At 38.9% G+C, this 23,237-nt stretch overlaps 1 protein-coding gene across 2 annotated transcripts in view; it reads right to left on the minus strand.

Moving 5' to 3' along the window:
* The window catches only part of TRPS1 (trichorhinophalangeal syndrome I), a 174,042-nt gene that overhangs the window by 124,910 nt on the left and 25,895 nt on the right, over positions 1–23,237 (minus strand). The gene's annotated exons all lie outside the window — the stretch shown is intronic.

Consider the following 23,237-nt stretch of genomic DNA (forward strand, 5'->3'; position numbering starts at 1 on the left):
AGTGTTTCCATTCCCTGCCTGCTTAGCTGGAGAGGCAGCTCTTTGTCCTTCGCTGCAGATCCTGCATTGCTTCTTGGTTTTGTGAAGCCATTTGTGGCCATTTGTGAAGTCCCCATCCCCAAAAAGCAATACTGCTGCCATTTACTGTCATACGCTGATAAACCAGGTGACTTGTGAAAATGTATTCCAGCAGCCCCCAGCCTCAAACCCAAAGTGTTTTTGCAAACCTCTGTGGATCTACTTGCCTTGAACAGAAGAGTTAATCCAAAAGACCTCTAATAATGTGTAATTGTAATTAATGTGAAGGTTGCTAACAGAAACAGAAGAGCACAGATGTTGAATTTTAAATGTATTTGGGAGCAACCCACTTTTACATGATATGGAAGAATGGCAAAGAGTTTTCAACGGGCTTTTCATGTGTAAGGCCCTGAGGAAATACGATAATGTATTGTTTCCATTTCCAAAGGATGTAACTTTCTTACTGAAAAAAAAAACCCCAAAACAAAAACCAACAAAAAAATGTAAAGGAGGGAGGAGATGTTCCTTATGAAAAGGGAGGATCGCATACCTTATCTGCCTTCCTATGACACCGCTGACATCAACAGCGAAGGCATGACTACAGTGCGAGTGTTTTGGTCTGTTTTTTTCCTTCTCCATTAGTTTTATAAGATTGGCTAGGATTTACATGAAAGGTTGTTGATCACCTAAGGCAAATAGCACGATCAAATAGATTAAATTAAAAGCAACCAGCCTCAACAAGCAAGACAGGGAAGGCGGATTCTATGAATGACATACTCGCCGCTCTACCTGCAGACTGTAAATCATCACAGGCTCACTTGACAGTGCCAGACATAGGCAGAGCAGCACTAAAACATCCTAAGTCCAAACACTGGGTTTTTTTTCCGAACAATTAGCCTCTTGGAAGTGGAGAGCAAGGGTGGTTTTTTGCTTAATTCGCCCTCCCCCCCATCCCCCTCTTTCATATTCAAACACTTGGGGCAAGGCAATTTGACACTGGTTTCTGTAACAAACCTGGTCAGGCAGGATTTCTCACACACCCTGCACAAAAGGCTAACCTCTCACAAAGTACTTATTGGAGATTTACGTCAAGGTTGAGTGAACTGCAGCCAGGGAACGGAGCTCAAAACACTGTGTGAAAGGCTCTGGTGCTAATCACTAAACCGGTGGGTTAGCTGGAGAGGGACTGGGGGAGGGCAGGGGGGGACGCGACACAACAAACAAATAAAAAATACTCTTTGTAGTGCATCATTTCCAATATTCAGCTACAATATTACGGGGGGGGGGAGGAGGGGGGGGGGTGAATCACTTGCAAATGAATATTTCCTCAAATCAACAAAATATTGAAATAGCTATACTAAAAAAAAACCACCAACAATCACCTTCACTATTCAAAGGAAGGAATGGTAGTCACTGCTAGGATTGGTCTCCTTATTTCCTTTTTTTTTAACTTTCGTTTCGTATTTCCAATGGTATATTAAGGGATGACTAGGTGATGCTGTTACTCAGACATTGATCTCAGCTGTGCTGCTGGAAATACCTTTCAGAGAGAATCCAGTGTTGGATTGATATGCAACTGTCAGAGGTGAGCTCTAGGAGATAAGCAACCAGAATTAAGTGACTGACAAGTACTGATAGACCTTGCCCAGGCTATGATAGCAGGACCTTGTTAGAACATATTAACTAATTTGTTCTGTCCAAACAGCATAGACAAGCCACGCTGGTGAGCCTAAGTGTAAATTAATTCATTAAGTGTTTTCAGTACGTAATACCTTGTGTTCACTGCTTTTGAAAAACTAGCTAACCTCTTCTATCACTGTACCTTTACAGTCTAGATTAGATGTGGTTTTTACACTTACAACAGTGTATTACACAATTGGTTCAGCTGAAATGAATTCCAAGGGGAACTCAGATGTTCCCCAGACCTGCTCTTTGGCCATCATTTGTCCAAAAGTGAGCTCACATTCATCTGAAAGTCCTTTTTTCTGATCTAAGTAGTGGAAGACATTTAGATATTCCTTAATAAAATGGGATAAGAAGGAATAATCCAAACATTACGTAATCTTTTAATCTTAAATGCTGCCAGGTTCTACAGTAAAGCTGTACTGAGATGCACACGTTACAGGTTTTGCAACCTATCCACAGGTCACTTTCCTCCTGAAGGGTGACAGCAGCCTGGCCTTTCTGACCCAGCAGAGTCCCGCTCTTACCTCTGCAGGTTTGCAGTGGACGGGAAGGTAAATTTTATTTCCTCCACTGTGATACACCATTGCACTAAATTTGACCTACTATTTGTTTTGCAAATGTTTTTAACGCGTTGTTAAAATTGCCATTATTTAATAAAACAGTGTGGTATTTGTTACATAGACACTGTATATGCACTTAATTGATTCGGTTGCTCAAAGTAACTTTATTCCACCTAATCTATCCCCGCACCACCCTACAGAGGGAACAAGCAACTACTTAGCAGTTTTCCAGCTTACTGTAAACTTCAGGAGAGAAAGGTAACTAGAAACTGAGATAAGTAATATGTCACCTATGTTTAAAAAACAAACAAACAAATAAACAAAACACAAGTATAAATTCATGTATTATTTAAGAAATCAAAGTTACCATTTTGTAACTGCTGTTATAAAGATGGAAATGTTAAGAAAGACTTTCTTCATATTGCTGCAAGAATCCCAGCTGCTGAGCATTTACTGCTACCCTGTAAAATTGGGGTGGAGAAATTCCCTGCTGCAATAAAAATGTCCATAAACCCATAAACAAGAGACACATCAGTTCCTTTAAAGAACAAAAAAGAGATACCATTCGGACAGCCTTTCATCCTTAGGGTGTCTGAAGGGCTTAAAACACACTTTGCTGCCTAAATATAATCAGCAATCTTACCACACTAGTACCCTCAACAAGTTTAAAGTGACGTATGACCTTTAAAAAAAAGATTTTTTTTTGTGAAACAGTATTTGTGTTGGGAAACACAAAGGAACAAATTGCAAGGGAAAGTATTGCAGATTGTTCAGTGGTGAAGAGGTTAAATCAACTTTTAGAAAGCAGTCAATCATGCAATTCAACAATAAAATAATTTTGAAACATCCAAAAATTACCATTTGAGCATATCGGGAAAATTCAACATGATGGAATCTTATTGGAGATGGCGATCGTTTTCAATGTGACTACGTCCTTTCCAGTACAATGAGCGTTCTGCTTCTTTATTTGTTTATTCTTTGTTTTCTTTTATGGACTTCTTATGACCACGAACCAATCCTTAATGCCTCTACCTTCCATGCACAGCTCTGCATGCAAAGCACGGCACAGCCCCCATCACAATTTCCTGACAGCTTTCCTTTGCAAAAACCCTGCCTGTTTGCTAATGCCTGGTGCAGAATGAAGACAAAACACTTCTTTTGCAAGCATCTCAAAAAACAGGTGGTTTTGCTTGTTTTTATTTGGCTTTTGAATGACTGGTGCTTGGGGGCTGGATAAGCTTAGGAGATCTTTGAACAGCAAACAGTGTAGAAAGGTGCTATCCACTTGTAACAGAAGGCTTAGAAAAGATTCTGTAATGGACATTATAGGCTGGCTTCTCTTTTTTCTTGGATCATCTTCAGGCAAGCTTTGGCATTTTGTAGAATTGCCTCACTTAAAAACACTTCTTTGTATTAGCATATCTGAGTGTGAAATGATCTAAAGCAACATGGACTTGCACATTTGAATTTACTCACCTGCTTTTTGCCTGTAGGATTCTTCACACTAGAATTTCCTCAAAGGTAACACACAGAGAGTTACAGAGGGTCATTAATATCACTCAACTTCAGTCACATAACTTACAAGCCTAAATTAAGGAAGTATTCTCCCCAGGCTTCCTAAATTGTTGGTCAAGGTAAAGAGAAATTATTTGAGAAGGCAGATACACTTCTGCTTTGATTTGCATCTTTGCATACCTCTTTCTCTTCACCCATTGTGGAAGGAGCCTAAGAAAACTGCCCTTCTTACTCAAGCATCTCATTTAGGTTCCTATTGGGTGATACAAAGATTTCTGCATTCTCAGCGCCTCCAGCTCAAGACTTTTGCCCATTCTTGCCTCCACTCTGTGACAGTTACTGTAAGAAAGGTTACTGAATCATAAGAATCCAGTAATGCAGCTCTTTTTCTTCCTCTTTGAAGAAATCTCTTCTTTTTCAACAGTTACCCACGCCCATCGCTTAATTGTGAGCAATTAATAGGACTCCACAAACCTGGTTTCAAAACTTGAAATTACAGCATATACCATGCACGCAGTTTCCAGAAATTCATCCCATGTATCCTAATAACTGCAAGGTGTAGGTCATCTAAATGAGGTAATGAAAAAAGTACAGAGAGGCTGAACATGAGTGGGGAAACCCACATACCACCCTTATCCTATTGACAGTGGTAGGGGAGCAGGCGAACAATCTAAGACATACCTTAGTAAATCAGTGAAAGGCCTTTAAAATGCAAACACGTCATTCAATGCCCAATCCAGACGCTTCCTTTCTTGCTTTTTCTAAGCATATATGATATGCACAGCCCTTGTGTAAAAGAGAGTGACTTTCACATGTACACAAGGGAAAAATCATTTAACAACTGGTAACACTGCACACTTTACTCCCATGAAATATGCTATGCAGTGGCCTTTTATTGCTGCTATATTCATATAACCTGTTAGATAAATCGAAGTATGTGACCCTGGAAGGTTATTCCTACCAACGATAATGAGAAAAAAACATGATAAACTGTTTTTCAGTTTTTGAACTTTATGTAAAGGTGCTTCATTTCTTGATTTCTCAGTTGCTATTTTAAATGAACACCACTGAATATTTAACATGAATCACCAAGACTGTTAGGTCAGAGTTTGCACTTCTGGATTTAAACAGCTGACTAATGTATAAAGGGTAGCAAATCACTGATACTCACTCAAGGCCTCCGGTAACTTAAAATGGACATTAGCAGATTATTTACTGCACTTTGAGATGGATTTCACAGATTCAGAAGGAAGAAAGGCAGGTACACTAAGAGTGAGAGGTACAAAGAAACAAAGCACTAAAAGCTTGTTTGAGATGCAAAAAAAAAATCTATATTGTAAAACTATAGACAAAGCTCCTTGGGCCACTTTTCCTGCTTAATTCTTTGACTTCTCAGAGACATGCTTTCTCTTCAGAACCCTTATTCCCTTATCTGTCCTGGCTCTCTTAGAGGCTGGGCCTTCCTGACTTTTCAATAGTTAGCCCAAGCAAGAGGAAACACTCCTTTCCCATACATACACACACCTCATGCCTTATCCAAATAAGCTCATTAACTTTTCCTTTCTACCTTACTCCCTTTTTCTGCCTCACAAATACCCTTTCATTCCCTCTGATTTTAGTTTAATCTTACAAAGCCATCAGTTTAGCATGTCTTTAAATATACTGTCAGAGAATGACTATCACTCTGCTCTACACAAAGACTAGTACTGAAAATACAGCTTTCATCTTCAATGGCCTTAAACGATTCCCTTTTTAAATGAATGTCACCCTGGAAATTTAGACACATATATAGAACAAGAAAAAATAAAACTCTTAATAAATAAAAGTGTAATTATTCCATGAAATAATATTTTAAGTTTTAGCTAGAACCTCCCCCTTGCCTTCTTGATTAAAGCCATATTAATATTTCCCATTAACTGACAAATTACGTTTTGGAGACACAAGACTCATTAACTGCAGATAAGCCAAATTTTTGCTTCCTACCTACAGTGATAAGGCTGCCATTCGGACAAAGCAGAAGCAGGCACTCCTTTTCTTTTTATCACGTCCTGTAATTGCCATGTAGTGGTGTATGTGTCTCAGCTTCCTTCAGTTACGGGAGACAAAGCCAATACAACGAATGACCAAAAAGCATACAGTTCTCTGACTAGATAGAAATATTTTTTTGGATGAGGTAACTCACTTTTTGTACTTCACAACTGTGGTGTTTATATTTGCATCGGCTCCAAGAATCCTAGACAGATAACTCCAGCACAGACACCTTCATCACGATTAGATGAGACAAGTCCCGCCCTGAAAGTCCATGGGATGGGGTAACTTCAGGGAGGTTGTTTTTTTTTTCCCTAAGATCTGGGGATCATTTCCAAGAGCAGGAGTCCCAGTGAAAGCCAAAACTCTCATTTATTTCACTGAAATCAGGTCCAGGTCAAATGGGATAATAAAATAATATGGGTTACAGGCGCAGAGAGAAACCACTGCTTTTTGACCCGATGACTCTGGAATGACACCAGTTTGGCACATGGGAAGAAAGAGAGGCCTCTTCTGTCATACTTCAATGTAAGAGGGATCAAAAATTACATTCAAATTTAATGCCTTGTTTCAGTTTTGTATTTAGTTAAAATTTCCTACGCCTGAAAGCAAGTTGCTAGATTTCTGAACGCTACGACATATTTCATGTTCTGAACTTTTGAATTCATATTGCAGCTTAAACTTCGATGTATGTCAAACACAAGATGTCAGGCACATTCAGTGCAGTTCTCTGCATGCGCATAGCCCTGTTCTGGCTTTCACCTTCTAGCTGGGAACCTGTCATCTGCAGTGAAAGCCCCATCTTCTAAATGCAATTTATAGTTCCCGGGCCATGTTCAGACAGCTTCCTTAGAGAACTCCATCTGTTTTGAAGCTGTGATATGCTTTTTTCCCTGCTGCTATCATTATATTCTTTTTCCCAGCAACTTCATAAACTCTCTTAATGTGTCCCTTCTATCCCTTTTGTAGTCAGAATGTCACATAGCCCTTCAAGTTTCAAATGACAGTAATGTTGGTTAAAAAAAGTCAAATTTCACACAGAAAAATAAGAAAAAGCTATCCATTTTTCTTGCCGTCTACAAAGCTAAATCCAACACTGGTCCTAAAAAATCTAATTTAGTATTTCAACAAAAATGGGACACAATTTTCATTCTTTTTTGTACAGCTCTGCATTGGCACAACTGTCAGAATATTTCAGCCATTTGTGTGTCCAGTATTATTAATAGAGGGTAACTCAAATCTTTCAACAGTTTCTCCTAGAAAAGCATGTGAGGCAGGTTATTCATTCCACACATACTAACAAGAGAGTGACATAGCTACGCTTGTCATGGTAGTGTTCTCCAGAAAATCCTAACAGAGGAGAAAAGGCATACCTCTTAACTTTCCCTTTGGAGATATCATTTACTTTAATATGTTTCCACCACACTTTTGTATCTAAAATTGTCTGTAAAAAAATAATGGAATCAGGTGGCTAAATAGATGCTGTTCTTCAAGTCACCAACTTTGCATATGACTTATCATTTTGATGATACAGATTTATAAAGCATATTTATAATTTTTCTCCATTATTTAAACGGCTCAGAAAGAAGAAATTGTAGGCCAAAATGTTTGAAAACTCATTGCCAGCTATTTACAACTGCAGTATCCAGACAGAGTATGCTTGAGAACAGAGCAGTAGCAGCAGCACAAGTATGATTCAGTGAAGGCTCTGGTAGGCATATCCAAAAAATATCATAAATGTAATGACACTTGAATAACTCACGTGGAGAGGACATAAGTGCTAAAGGGCACCTAAATCCATTGAGGGCACTCTATAGTCTGCAAATAGGCCAGAAAAACAGTAAAAATATACTCCATGTAAAAATGGCTTTTAGCTTTTTAGAAAGCTGGACAGGGACTTTTCAGAAGGGCATGTAGTGATTGGAGAAGGTGTAATGGCTTAAAACTGGAAGAGGGTAGATTTAGATTAGATATTGGGAAGAAATTCTTTATTCTGAGGGTGGTGAGACACTAGAACAGGTTGCCCGGACAAGTTGTGGATGCCCCATCCCTGGAGGTGTTCAAGGCCAGGCTGGATGGGGCTTTGAGCAACCTGGTCTAGTGGGAGGTGTCCCTGCCCATGGCAGGGGGGTTGGGACTAGACGATCTTTAAGGTCCCTCCCAACCTAAATCATTCTATGATCTACAGAAGGATCGCAGCAACTTCACCTCAGAGCTCTGATTTCTTCACACTTTAAAAACATCAAAAATAAATAGCATTTTCTCTTCAGGATTCATTTAAGCAATGCTGACCAGGATGATCAATGATAAGGTTAGTGTGGAGAAAGCACAAACCTCTCAAATTTCCTTCCTGTTGTTGCTATGTTTCCATTAGCTGCATCAATGTCTCTACAGCCTCTTAAGTGAACTACGTAAGTCTGCTCATATAAATATGGCATATGCTATATATATAGCCAAGGGGTTTTTATATAACGTATGGATATATTCGGGGATTATATAGAGCTGGGAACACCACACTCTTATGCCTTTGCACAGTACAAAGAGAAACCTCAAGATGAACAGGAACTGGTCAGGCTGAAATAACCTTTCTGGCATTTCTCAAAGGGCAAATACAACTGTGGAGTTTTTCTTTCTTCGTCTAGAGGGATATTATAAATATCTGAGAAGGCAGGGACTAATCTTTTACATACACCCTCAATTCAGTCCGTCCCCTCTCTCCTTTGACACCAACTATAGACTTCTTAGTCATTTCAGTAAGTTTACATTTTTTCTCAGTTATTTCTAACAAACCACAGTTACATGGCAGGGAGATGAAAGGTTGAGCAAGACTCTCAGGGCTCATGAGTAAAGTCCCTAACAAGGCACAGCTGATCTACAGACAGACACACAGACAAAGATATCAACCATGTGTTGAAAATAAACAGTTGCAGTCAATTCTCTCGTGCCGGGGAAGGGGGGGAATAGCAAACTGGCAGTGTCTGAGCAGTGAGAACGACGCTGCCACTTCTCTGGACCTGTGTTAGTCCGGTGATGGGAGTATGTTGTTTATACAGTCCCAGTTCTCATGTCTATCTGCTGTTCTCACCATCTTGACCTGACATGAATGGTTTTGAAACCATTTGTTCATGTCAGCAGTGCGATAGTATCACAGTAAGGCAATTCAGTCTGCAAAAGAACAGCTCTGATAGACAAGAGATAAGTGTATATTAGGCATACAAAATTTTAGTTGTTTTTTATAAACCTTTCTGCTTCTGCACTACCTCATACCCAAAGTTCCCAAAGTGATTTGCTAATATTCATAAATCTCAATGTTCTTTGGAAGCTACTATATAACAAAAATATGCATCAACAGAAGCACAAAGGAAATTTGCATTTGTTCGAAAACATACAGCCCGTCTAAGAGAAGGCATCCTGCCTCCTCCTCCCCTGTCGATCACACCCTCATCTCCCTCCCAGGCAGCTCACCAAGCTACAAAATGGCCTTACAAATATTCACCTGGGAAGAGCCATTTAATACCCTGAGGTGAACATGGCCATGAACAGCAAGTTTACCAGTTTCTGGTAGGCAACATCAGGCTAAGTATCTGGTATCCTCCCAGTTATTGTGAAGCAATATTTTCTTAGTTGTTATTTGACTGTTGCTGCAGTCAACATACTCTAACAGAAAGCTATAAACACCTATATTCTATCAATTGCAATGTATGTTACAAAGCATTATAAACATGGGAACTGTCAGGTACCATACAGCATGACAAATCCTTAAAAAAAAAAAACCAAACAACACAACTTTACAAAGATAAAATTACTCTGGACGTATACTTCCCAGTGTATGGTGTAAATATTAACATTTACCATCAGGAAGCCATAGAGTGCTGATGTTTTTAATGAAATAAAACCAGAACAAAACCCAATAGGCCCATCAGATGCAAAATAGATCTAGACTTACTGTGCTGGAACACGGCATAGAAACACAATACAAGGACAGACTGAGCATATTGGATGCAGCTTAAGCGATAAAAAGCAGAGGAGAAGCGTGTGGCAAAGCATATAGCAATGGTACTACTAGTGGTACTACTTTTTCTAGTTTAATGTCTTCCATAAGCCATCACAGGAGCACAGCATTTACCTAAGCTTCATCAATACTATCTGAATTTTCCACTTCTGTAGATTTTTTTGCTGTCACAGATAGCAGTTTCTATGAGTACATCTGCAACAAATGTCCATCTGTTAAACTCTTGCTACTGTTGCAATAGCTTTCTGCATAGAGTAAATTCCAAATGTAAAATGGTAATTAACTCTACATTGTGGAAAACTTGTTATTTATGTAACTGTTTAGATTTTTCAAATGAAACCGTACATATCCACACTCAGAAAAGAGAAGGTGGCATGTGTTAATAGGTATCTGAGCTGTTCACAGATATTGCAGGTCATTACAAGGAACATCAATTTTCAGAAAAAGAAAGATATTTACAAAAGAGAAAACAGTATATTGGATGAGTAGTGATTTTCTGTATTACTTTCACTTCAAGCACATATAGAAATTCTTTGGTATGTTCTTTACATCCTACACTTCTGTCAAGTCAATAATCCAATTGCTGCAGAAAAAAAATGGGCTTATCTTATGTAAAACAAAATCAACAATTCAGTCACAACTCTTACGAAGATATAACTCCTGTTTAAGAACATAGCCCATCAATTTTTTTAGCATTACCTGTTCAAAATGGATCACTGAAATCAATGAAAAATAAAATACTAGTCAATACGTGTAAAAAATGGAGTACTAGGGCTGAAATGAGTATTTATTATTAAACTACCCAAAGTTCTCTGTATTTGAGCACTGATTGAGAATGCAGTTTATTACCTACAAAAGCAATATTCCTGTTGAGACGTTACTGCATTTTCTATTTGACATGTCACTTCTACACAGAGAAACTCTAAACGCTTCATGAAAATGGACAAACACATAAGAAGCATTAACTAAAAGAACAAACAAACTTTCATTATGGACTAATTATTAGTATTTCCTCAGATAACCAGGGCCTATATGCTGAAATAAGAAGACTATACAGTTTAAAGAAGAAAATCTTCCAACTCTTACACCCTACAGCATCCCGCAGGCAAGCAGCAAGGCAACGCAGCCCAGCGGAGGAATTGTCCCCACACCACCCCGTGACAGCCCCGGCAGCCGGCGCTGCGGTCCCTGGGCTGGTCCTGCTGCTGAGAGGCAGAGAAACCTCTCTGTTCCTCCAGCTCAGTCATCCCCAGGCAAAATAGCTATTGCCAGCACAGCTAAGCCTTGGCAAAGAGTTGGGGGACAAACTCTGGACCTGCACAAACCATCAGGGCTGGTAAGAGAAGGCTCTTAGAGGGAAAAACCCGGAAAGCTCAAGGACCTGTTTTCCCCTAAACAGAAAAGTCTTGGCAGGTTTGTTTGTTTGTTTTTATGTTGGGAATCGTATTGTTTTTTTCTGGCCTCTAGCCTATCTTTCAGGACGAAAAAAGAAATGTTGACTAAAAGAAAATATAATTTTAATTTACTCTGTTAGTAACATTTCAGGTTTTTCTCTTTTCTGAGCAAAAGAATATGCTTAATCCTGTTTCATACAATAAGAACTGTAGTTGTCAATGTATTTTTTCAGGTTTAAAGTGAGTTATTTTCTAACTAACTACATTATTTATAGGTTCAAATGATTATGGATATTTGGTAAACAAAAAAAAAATCATAATTATGAGACTGAAAGCAGATGCAGGTCAATGCAGTGTAATACTTTACATAACAATCAATAAAAATGTCAATACAAACAACTACTAAAGGCACCATATGACATTCCAGTGGGGGAAAAAAATAGTCTTCATTTTCTCCTTAGACGCCTTGCTTCCTTTATCAGCAGATGGCAAGCAAATTACTAGTTCAATCCATATGTCTGTATCTGATAGACAGTGTTTTACAAGTCTGAAATTAGTTTGAAACATTTTGATGTTGGCCAGACTACAGAGGAAAACAGGATAACTTTGTCTATTAATGAAAAGTTGGTTTTGTCATAACAAATACTTCCACAAGCTACTACCCATCCAGACTCATTCAGTCACTAATGGAATTTGTACCCAAAGACATAATCTGTGTTTAACAGACTAACAATTTGTAGTTTCATCCATTCTGTTCTTCTGCTGTGCTCCAACATGTCTCCTTCCACCAGCTGAGGTTTCCTTAGTGGTGCCGATGAAAGCAAGCAAGGCCATGAGAATATTTTTGGTAGGAAGGATATCAGATCTCTAGGGCCATTTATGTGCGTGCTCTTAGGCATTTGAGAGAGAACCTGTCAGAGCAAAGCCCATGCAGACCAGCACCCTGGCTCCAACCGTGGCAAAGTGCAGGTGCTGAGGAGAGGAGGAGATTTAGACAATTTTGCTTAATCTCTCCCCATCGGGAAGCCTCTGTTTGCAATGCAGACGATATGTATTTTAGGAAAGGCAGATCAGAAAGTCTAGACAGTTCTTATAACAGAATGAATGGGTTGGTATTTTTTCTTTCAAAAGAAAGCTCTAAATTTAGAGAATTTCAATGACTTTTACTATAAAAAACTATGAGTTCCACAAAAGATTGATGGGGGAAAGAGCCAAACCAAGCGAAAGAAGACAAGAAAAGAAAAGTTACAGTGAAATTTCCTTGCATCCTGGCCAAGCAAAGAGGGAAGCAGATCCATACTGATAAAACCAGTTGAGAGAGGGGATCTGAAGGCATTCACAGCCAGGCAGAGCACCAGGCACGCTCTGCAGCTCCTGAGGGGCTGGGAGCCCTTCAGTGCAGACACCTGGATGGAGATCCTGAGAACTTTCTAGCGGTTACAAAATTTAATTTCTTTGCCAAGGACCTACAAAACCAGCACAGATAAAATATTCCTCAAATCAAAGATTTTAAAAACGTTCTTTCCTCACAACAGTGATGTACTTGAAGGACTGTTGTCCAAAATGGTTTATGCTTCACTTCTTAAGGAGGATATCACTAAGAAAGCCTTCAAAGACCTTTAGCATTGATCAAGGCTTCACCCCAGGCTGTCTGTTCACTCACTGAAATGACACATTTCAGACAAACTTCAATCTAGAGGTCTACACCAATGCCCACTCGGGGCACTGAAATCAAATGAAACACCTCTCCTGAGATATATGCAGTCAGCCACGAGGTTTGACTAAAACAGAGTCTCACGTGAGGAGTCACTTACCTCACCATCATACCAAGAAAGTCCAGACTGAGCGACCAAATTTAACAGATGGCAACTATCCTCTTAATTTTTGTAGAAGTCCCTACATCAGATCTGCTCTGACAGTTCTTATGGATAACTATTGCAAAGACCTCTACCATTTAGTTGGCTATTAGAAGGCAAAGGCAAATTGACTAAGTGATGATTAAGTTTACAGTCTTAAAGGCATCAAAAGATCTATTTAAAAATCCACCCAGATGTAAAACTTCTGCTAAGCAGAACATAATTCTCTGTAATGGAAAAATCAGTAAAGTTGTAGCATACTCGTTGCTTTAAAAATTACTAGTATTAGTCCTACAAACCATTTGGCTCAGTAACTACAGAAATTCTGTGTGCAATGTAAAAACCTTTTCCTTTTTAATTTAAAAATAAATCTTTTAAAATTTCATTCTAATTTTTAAACCTAATTTAAAATTAGTAAACAAACAAGTAAAACACATGTATGCACACAAACATACGTAGGTTCCAAGCTGTTTACAAGCCTTGAAGCCTAGAAGATTTTCATCATGTTTTCCATTAACTCTCCCCACCCCTCAAACACTACAGAAGGTAGAGTTGATGAGAATTTTAAACAAAAGGAAATATTTAAGTTTCTAGCATACCTCAGACAAATACAAGTGAATTTCAGTAATACACTAACAGGTACTGTGTTACTGTCAATGGAGAGCTTTACAGATGTTTGACTTCTTTATCAGCTGCAGAGAGGAATGTCAAAAATGATCACCATAGCTGAGTCCATTAACTGAATTGTGAAGAAAATGCTTTTCTCAAGAAACAGCCTGACTAAGCTTATTCTGCACAATACAAACTTTTAAACAGATCTAGAATACATCCACTTCGGGTTGGGAGAGGAGCTGCCATGAAATGTCGAAAAAATATGGAATATAACTCAGTATTTTCTCTTCTAACTCAAAAGCATAACCCCAAGAACATTAAAGCAGTTACTATCAGAAAAAAACCTCATAAATATGTAAAGATATTATTCTCCATATGTCTTATAAAGGGGATAATAGTGGTATATTAAGTTTTGCTTTGATTTGAAAGCTTTCACCTTGCGGTGTCTGCCTTACAGCCTTTTAGTCATGTACAGACTGGAGCAGCAAGAGCTTTGAAGTGCCCAACTCCCAGTGAAGTTTCTAACATTTTTTTAATAAGTCTGAAGAGGTCTGTGTGTGACTTACAGTAATTTCAGAACAAGCTCAAAAATTCACCCTAACACAAAAAGATGCAGTTTCTTCAGGAAAGAATGGGAAAGTCATTTGAGCACACTATCACTGCTGGGGCATGGGGGGCGAGTGGCATGAAAATACTCTGGCAACATGATCAAGTCAAATTCAAAATACTAGGTATATAAATGATGATAATCAGAACTTTCAGGGAAACAAGAGAGAGTTTTGTGAGGATGAGATTCGTATTTTTTTTTTTTGCAACCAGTAAATATAGTTTAAGTGATTCACAGTCGATTTTTATAATTGCAATGAAGCAGCTGTGATCAAACTCTATTTGTAGCATCATAATAAATTTGCCCCCCACCTACTAAAATTAGTTCTAAGCATCCAAAATTCCCATTTGAACATCTGACTGAACAAAACAGGCATTGCTCCATGCCAAAAACTGGAGGAAATAGACCTAAAATATGCCATTTTCTCACCAGAAATTGTAGGCTCCCAGAATAACATGTGAATTAAAACTCATTCCAAGCTTGTTTGCATTGCTCCTCGTTCCCATTCATAACAAATTCCTTGACAAATGTTCTGATTATTTCTCTTTTTTCCTCACTTTTTTTAATTTAAACACAATTTTCAAATCACAGACAGTCTTGCAAGGAGAAACAGCCGACAGTACAACCCATCTGAAAACAGAGAGGGTGGAATTTTACTCTCAGCAAGTGCTGGAGGCAACTCACATGATTAAAGACTGCACTGTAAGCCATCGTTAAAAGACTTCTTCCCATAAGTGAAAACGTGTAGTTTGCCACTGTACACATCAGAGGCACATAAACCAAAATGAGGTCAAAGTCAAACAAGAAATGCAAATGCCTTGCTCCAAAATTCCTGCTTTCTCTCTTTTTTTTTTTTTTTTTTAATTGAGGCTGAAGGAAAGAGTATAAATTTTAACAAAGTTAAAATTAAAATTATAATCTGTTTCTTAAGTTTTTCTCTTTTGCTGCGCTGGTATTCTTGAAAAAACTTATATCATCATGCCCAGAGAAGTTAACTGGGAATATTGACTCAGGATGCCTACAGATCAGGGTCTTCTTGCTATGACTATCGTGTTGCGCAACACTTAACTCATCTCTCTTCACTCTGGCCTTTCGAGATGGGAGACTGCCCTTATTCCCATTTTACAGACAGTATTGGGAGACTAAGGGCTAGAGCAGCCAAGAAATCACAGGGAATTAACCATCTAACTAGGACAAATATGATTCACCAACCTGAGATTTGTGAATCTCAGGCAGCGCAGGGATACACAAACTCAGCAAAGATTTCCAAGTCCATTTGCAAGTTGCCTGCAAAGCACTGCACCGCCTGGGCTGCCACCACGCTGTTTGTTTCAGAAACCTAATACTGTGCACAGCGCAAAAGAGAAAACATCTTTATTCCTCCTCCCGTCTTTATGCACAAATTATATCCTATCTGAACTCTAAATAATGTAGCATACAGTATAGAATACATATTTGTTGATTTATATTACATACACCTATTATTGTATCACTGCAACAAAGATTATAAGATTTTCCAAAATATACATAATGCTACTTAGAAAAACATCAACAGAATCATTTAGCCATTATAAAGCTTCATTTTAAAACCAGAACTTGGTACAAAAAGTAAATGAATTATATTAGGCAGGAAATTGTTCACTAAATCAATTGTGCTACATTAGCGATCTTAAAATTAAGACTACTTCCAAGGTGGCCACATGCATATTATGAGGAGTGCTAAGGTAACAAAAGACGTTCCAGAAAGCCTTTTGCATATCTGACACACATACATATATATATATTTCTGTTTCAGCACACAGCTGTTCATGTAACAACTATTTTCCATAGTTGCAATTTTCAACTGGGTCTGTTAACCCCTAAATACCTCCATGGAAAAATCACAGAACATGTGTGTGCACTGTTTATTCATAAATCTGTTTTTAAATCTTTACCATTTTGAATTTGTTCAGATGTGGATAGCATCTGGATTCCTTCAAATCAATTATAATTACAATGCTCCCTTCTTAGTCCAATAAATTAAACATTTATTTGCTGTCTATCATAATATCCCTCCTCTAAAAGAGTATATTTATTGTGTCTTTTAATTACCAAATACATGTAGAGGGTTGTCTGAAATTCAACACAGAAAGCAACTCTGCACTTCCAGATGTTAGAGGTATCTTCACATAGATTTTCACTGTTCAGCACCGTAGTACTTCAGGCAAAAATAGAATTATGTACAATCCTTGCCTGCATTCATCTATGAAATTTAATTTTCCATTGAAAATCTACAAGTTAGCAGCAAGTTCTGCCCTTGGACATGAATGTGTGTTTCCTATTGGATCCAGTTTGGCAAAGATTATCCTTAGTTTCTAAATACAATTGAAGCTTCCATTTCACTTCAGGTACCTAATCTAACGCTAAGTACTTCCACCAATACAGAATGATAACAGGGCTGTTTAATGGTTATAGTTGCACTTAACTATTCGAAACTTTGGAGAAGCTCAGCTAGTTATTGAAAGTAGCCGTCGTGCGAGAAGCCGCGTTTACTTCCTTCCCAGTTTAAACAAGGCTTCCCATTGACAGTTCTCAGAATTGTTTAGACTGGAGGGAGCTGCTGCTGGGCTGTTTGCCTTCGCAGTGCCCACAGCTGCGCTCCATACCCCGACTCTGCTTTAACCGACCTGCAGCCACTGTGAGCACCATTTAAAACAAACCAAAAAAAAAAAACCAAAAACCAAAAAAACCCAACCCACATAAAAATTCAGGAAATGTATTTGAAGACAGTATAAAAAAAAAAAAAAAAAATAGCTGCTTACCAGGATTGGTCGTACCTAAAGGAATAATATTTCCGCAGTCAGTGCGCCCCATTTGGAGCAAGGGGGTATAAATAAGGGCTGCAGGACTGGGCTGTTTTCAGCATCAACAGGGGCGGCCCCGTGCAAGCATCACCCCAGGGTGAGGGACCCCCATGCCAGGGGCTGCTGGTCAGACAGGGGAACAGTGCTGGGAGCCCCCCTGTGCCCGGACCGCCACCTAGCCCAGCGTGGCGGGGGCTGCTGGGGAGAGCTGGACCCACGCACTGAGGATGCTCCCACCCTCACGCTGAGCCCAGTAACTGCCATTCCTGGCAGCAGCGATGGCACCCGGGTGACATTGACCCGGCGGAGCCAGGCCCTGGCGCAGGCAAGCAGCATCCAGGTGACAACAGTGCGCTGCCGCTTCTCGCTGCCACCAACACTGGGACACCAACTACCAGACCGGAGAGAGCAAAAGAGAGGTTCTCCTACCCGAACTAGTTAAGTGTAATATAAAATTGAGTTAATTGCATCTGACACTGATTGTCAATCTGTTTTGGCCGCTTGGTTCAATACAAGAAAGGACTCTTTTGTTCTCATCTTCATTACCGTCTCTCCCATCCAAACGAAGCAGCTTGTTTTAAATCAAGAATTATCTCGGTTCTCCCTGCTTGAATCATTGTTATTGATCATAGCAACTTCAATAAATCCTGCTGCTTACGCAGCGGCCCGGGGGCCCGTACCGATCTCCTCAGCCCTTTGTTCCACACACTGATTCACCTTTTCATCAAGGATTTTGACGTAGCTGCTGCCCTTTCGCATTATTCCCCTGCCCCACCCAAATAATGATTTTATCACTTAATTCTCTTCTAAACCGCATTTCGCAAAGAGGAGAAGAGAAAAAAATAATAAAAAAATAAAAAATATGCACTGACGGGTGGGTAAACATGCACGAGGTGGGGTTGTCTCTCCACATGACAGACACACCCCACACAAAAACCAGAAACATGCCTTTAATTGGGCAGGTTAACATTTTTCTAAAAGATACTTTCTAGTCCTATCTGATCACTCTGTCAGGATGAGTAATGCAAAACATTCAATTTCTTGTGGGTTTGGTTCCAGTAGTTACTAAAAGCAGCCAAGTACATGTTTGTTTCTAAACTACTTGAAACCTTCAGAAAGTTATTTTAGCTTCGTTCGCGAGCCCTTCACCAGCACGGGGATTTTACCCGCCTCGCTTTTGTGCAGGAAACCCGACACTTCAAACCCATTTCTCTTCAAGTCCCATCTTTATTTTCTCATTTTCCTTGTCAGAGGTTTCTTGCCATTTTCCAGGACGTAATTAGATTTTTAAAAGTAGCCCACCGCCTCCCCAGGCAGAGACTTGTGGAAACAGGTGCTTCTAAAAAAAAAAAAAAAAACCAAAACCCTAAGACTTTGGCAGCTCTCTGACCTTACAGAGCTCTGTGCATTAGTAAGACACAGTGCCTGCTGAGCTCCCTTCAGCTAATTAGAGGACCCGTATGGCAATGAATGGCCTCGACTATAAATACTTCCTGAAAGATCTCTAACAGAGTCAGAGGAAATGGGAAAAAAATGAGACGCAGCTACAGAGAAACTATTTCAGATGTTTCTTCTTTAAAGGACTGCTTTTTCTTTCCCAAAGTGGCTGAGGGATGTAGCATGTAAGACCTCCACCAACATAAACATAAGATATATGATACAATTCTATGCGTTAAATTTCATTCAGTAGGTATACCGTTAATATGTTGCTATCAAAAGGTGGTTGAAAGTGGGACACAATGCCAAAGCGCACAAAAACTTCTATCCATTACCCTGTAGTAACCACCAAAAAAATCACATGTAAACCAAGATCCCACTTTGTGTGCTTGAACCTTCCAGTGCTGCTGCTTCCAGGCAGCAGCAATAATTTCTACCGACATCAGAGAGGCAAGTTTTACCCTAAAGGTATGTTATCTTTACGGCCAAGGATTGAATGTTTAGAGAAGCATTTTGGAAATCACAAAGGCCAGTTTGGCATTCCCACTGCTTTGCAGAGATCTGTCCCCTAACTCTGCGGACAACAGGAGTCAGTACTTTGTAACAGCAGAAATAACGTTTCACCAGTAGGGACTGTGCCTGATATTTACTACACTGATATTAAATCAATCAATTATATGTACGTTTACTGATACATACATACATATTGCTTATTTTCAAATTAGCTCTGTCAATCAGCCACGTAGGAGAATGTAAAACAGGGAGCAGGGAAATATTTTTTTCTGATTTCCTCTCTCCCTCAAATTTAAAGCCATATAACCAGCTCTAGACAGAACACTATATGCAATATCAGAAGTGTAAATATCACAGACAAAAAGAAAATAACTCTTCTTAAAGTAAATGGAAACTTTCTGGAAACGCCGTGATTTCCTATCGTGTGTAAAGAGCCTGATCACTATGGTGCAAAATAATCTCGATTTAATAGAAGAGCTGATTTTATCCTTTGCCCCTGGATAAGAAGCTCATAGCAAAGGTTAACATCACTTCAGTTAGATATTTAACGTTAACACCTGCAGTCTCCTTTTGATAAAAATTACCGGTACCTTTGCAATAATTTGATAATCTCTCTCCCTCTGACCGTACACGAATCCCCCCATTACATGAATTACAATTAACACACAGGCGCAGCTCCTTGTTGCCTTCAGGTCTGTGTGGCACCACAGGACACACTGATCTGTGCTGTTCTGCATCACATAAACTTGATGCAAGGCAGCAGTGTCCACCCATACCTTTAGGTGTTTAACTAGGGCTATGTATCGGTCTGAAGGCTCAGGCTCCAAGTCCCAATTTTGTGGAAAACTTTGTACTGCAGTGTCCACACATACCAAAACAGGACACTTCATTTAAAATCAGTTTAGCAAAAAGTTCCTGCTGTCCAAGATCTGCGTTGTCAAAGCATTAAACAATCTGCCTGGCCTGGAGTCCACTCGCTGCCAATGTGCTACCCGAAAAAAAGGAACATTTTTGCATCTCAATAGCCCTTCCAGTATCAACAAATCTTTAAACTATAAAATCAGCTACTCTAAGGAAGAGCAGAAATAATGTCTACATTGTACCACGCTGAGGTACATTTTTTGTAATTCTCATTTGCAAAACATACCGATCCGCTGTAAGTACAGCTGCTGGAAACATTTTAATAAGAAAAATAAATTAAAGCTACTCACAGAAGTGTACCAAGCCCCTGAGAAAGATTCTGTTACATACACACAGCTTGGAAGCGCTCTCGGGGAAAAAGGTGCATCCACTGCACATGTGTGTTTCCACACATGCAGAGTAAAAGCTATCGCCACTGCACCATCCCCAGCTCCCGAAAGGTCACAAGCCATTCGGTCTTTTAGCTGCTAAAAAGGAAAGAAATCCTACCCTAATGACTTCCATGAATAATCTACTGTAGCACAGAGACTGGGGAGGGAACATGTCCATCGTGCATGGAAGGAATGCAAGAGAGCAGCGTATAAACGGCTTACACAACATGCAAAGCCGAAAAGCACTCCAAGTAATTTCCAAAAGTTTACAATTATCCTGTAGGCGTTAGGGATTTCTGTGGGCAACTGTAGATTTTCACCCCTTCCCCAGTTGATTTCTATCATCTTTGATACTTTATCAAAATGCTAATCACACTTAAACTCAGTATCTAGAAAACCCACTTGCAATATTAACCTCTATCTATAAGGAAAAAAATGTGAAAAACATGATCTGCCCTTTCCCTTCCCCCCCCGTCATGAGAGAAGTAAAAAATGAAAAGCACATGGTATTACTGCCACTGTTGAATCATTACACACCATTTGTAATAAGCAGAGAGACTCTATAAATACTGAACAGCCAGTACAACCAAAGGGATGCGTTAGATTTTTTTCAGTCCGTTTCTCACAGTGTTTATTCACTGAGTAATCTCAAATTTTTGGCTTCCTCTGTGTCAGTCTTTGGGGGGTGAAATGAAGGTGTCCACAGTGATTTTATTATAGGTTTTGTTTCCTAGTCACTGGTCGTCCTGGGATACAGAATTTTGCATGAGCATTCATTACATAGTATCAGACATACATAAATTTAACGCTGCGTTTTTAGAAAGGCGAAACTTTTAGCACAACATTAGCTATTTCTACTAGCTATTTCACATTAGAAAAATAAATTTCTCCAAATGTGGATAATCCTGAGAGATTTGCTTAACAATATGTGGTTGGTTTTTGTTTTTTATTTTTTATTTCAGAGGATTACAACAATTAGTTTTATCCAGAATGGAAGGAAAGTTCTTTTCTGAACAATTTCTAATTCTGTCTGGGCCAAGTGAGCTTCCAGCCATACATATAACATGTATGTATGTCAGATAACACCCAACACAGAGCTCCCACTGGTCAAGCTGACCATCAGTTTGTCTTCTTATTTCCTGGCTCCAGTACTGCATCCCAAAACTAAATCAAGAGCAAAATAAAGGAGTTAGGTTTCTATGATCTTTTTCATAGATCCAGGGGAATAGGGAATATCCGCCTTATTGGAAGAATTAATATCACTTAGAGAATCACATTCCTTCATCTTCCACCATCTCCTGTCCTTCAGATCACCCCTTACCTTAAGTTTGAATTCTTACAATTTTCCTCTATCCATAAGTAGTGATGAAATATATATGATTAGGGACTCTGTTCAGCAGATGTAGAAAGATAACCTCCTTCCCTTTTTTTTTTTAAATATTTCAAACTGACAAAGGCAACTTGCCCAATTTTCAAAGAAAACTGAAAATTAAAATAACTAAGGAAAAGACCCAGACAAACAAGGCCTTGGCACAAGAAAGTTCAAAGAGCAAGGTAGCCAAAAGTGTACACAAAAGTAATTCCTCCTTGAAGGGTGTTGATATGGTTTCACCAGTCAGTATAGACCCAATCCACTATAAATCCTTTTACAAACCTTATAAAAGAAAAGCTGGGTTGTACACAACATTTTAAAATGCAAGGAACTAATTTATACACCCTGTTAATATACAAAAATAAGACCTTTTTTTTTTTCCAGAAAACCATGAGAATTTGTCTTTCAGAACATCCGAAGTGATCAAAATATTTCCAAAGTGATAAAAATACTGATTTGAAAACAAAAAAAAAATAGTGCTTTTGTATAAAGACTTTAAAATTTTGTCAGAAGTTATTTTCAAGAAGGGCATAAGAAGCAGCCAGTGTACAGTTTCCCTTTTTCATTCATCAATGGCTAAAATTGAATATATAATGGTCTTATTTTACCACTTATTAAGATTTTAGGCTCCAGCTACCAACCAAATTTAGACCATTATAGAGCTGATTCTGCATACTACCAGGTCCCTTTGCAGATTTTTGTTTAGTTGGCTTTTTTCATTCTTTAGGAGTATAAAAATAAATGAAAAATATTTGTATTCTGATAACCCACAATATAAATGGCTCTTCTGGCCAAGATGTCTGTGCACTGCTAAGAACCACTACAAAAATTCAAGTGGGATATAACTAGTGTCACATGTACAGCATGAATTCCACTGCTTGTCAGATCTAAGTATATATTTCGAAAAGGTGGAGAAAAATATAACCCTGCCATTCACAATGAGCACACACCCAGGTTTGCAATAGGGAACCTGTCATACTGTGACTGCTTCTCATACACTTGAAATCTGACATCGGTAACTATTTATGACCTGTAAGGCACAAAAGACTGTGGTCCTCCTAAATTGCATGCAGCCTTTATGTGATAGGCACATTATTTTATAATTAGAAAAACTGCAATATTTTTAAGACCAATGATTTCAGTCAAAAAGAGCATATAAGACATATATGTATACAGAGGCAGATATGCCTATGTATCATCTTAGCAGACCATGGAATAAAACACTTGCCTTTTGTCTTCTTCTGACATGTTGTTCACTCTTACAGTAATGGATGTTATGGTTATAAATGTTCTTATAAAAGACAATAAAGACAAATAGCTGATCACCACTTCCATTCTACTGAGGTTTGTCTGCGGACCAACTGTTCCTGTAGCAAGTTTCTAGAAGTTCGGATAGGGAGCAGCCCCTGAAGACATACAATGATGACTCCAGGCAAAAGGCACTTACTTGTCTCCCTGTTCAGCTCCTCAGAATTTGAGAGTTTTTCTAACT

The sequence above is a fragment of the Charadrius vociferus genome, unplaced genomic scaffold (genome assembly GCF_000708025.1).
Source record: "Charadrius vociferus isolate BGI_N301 unplaced genomic scaffold, ASM70802v2 scaffold2, whole genome shotgun sequence".
NCBI classification, from domain to species: Eukaryota; Metazoa; Chordata; class Aves; order Charadriiformes; family Charadriidae; genus Charadrius; species Charadrius vociferus.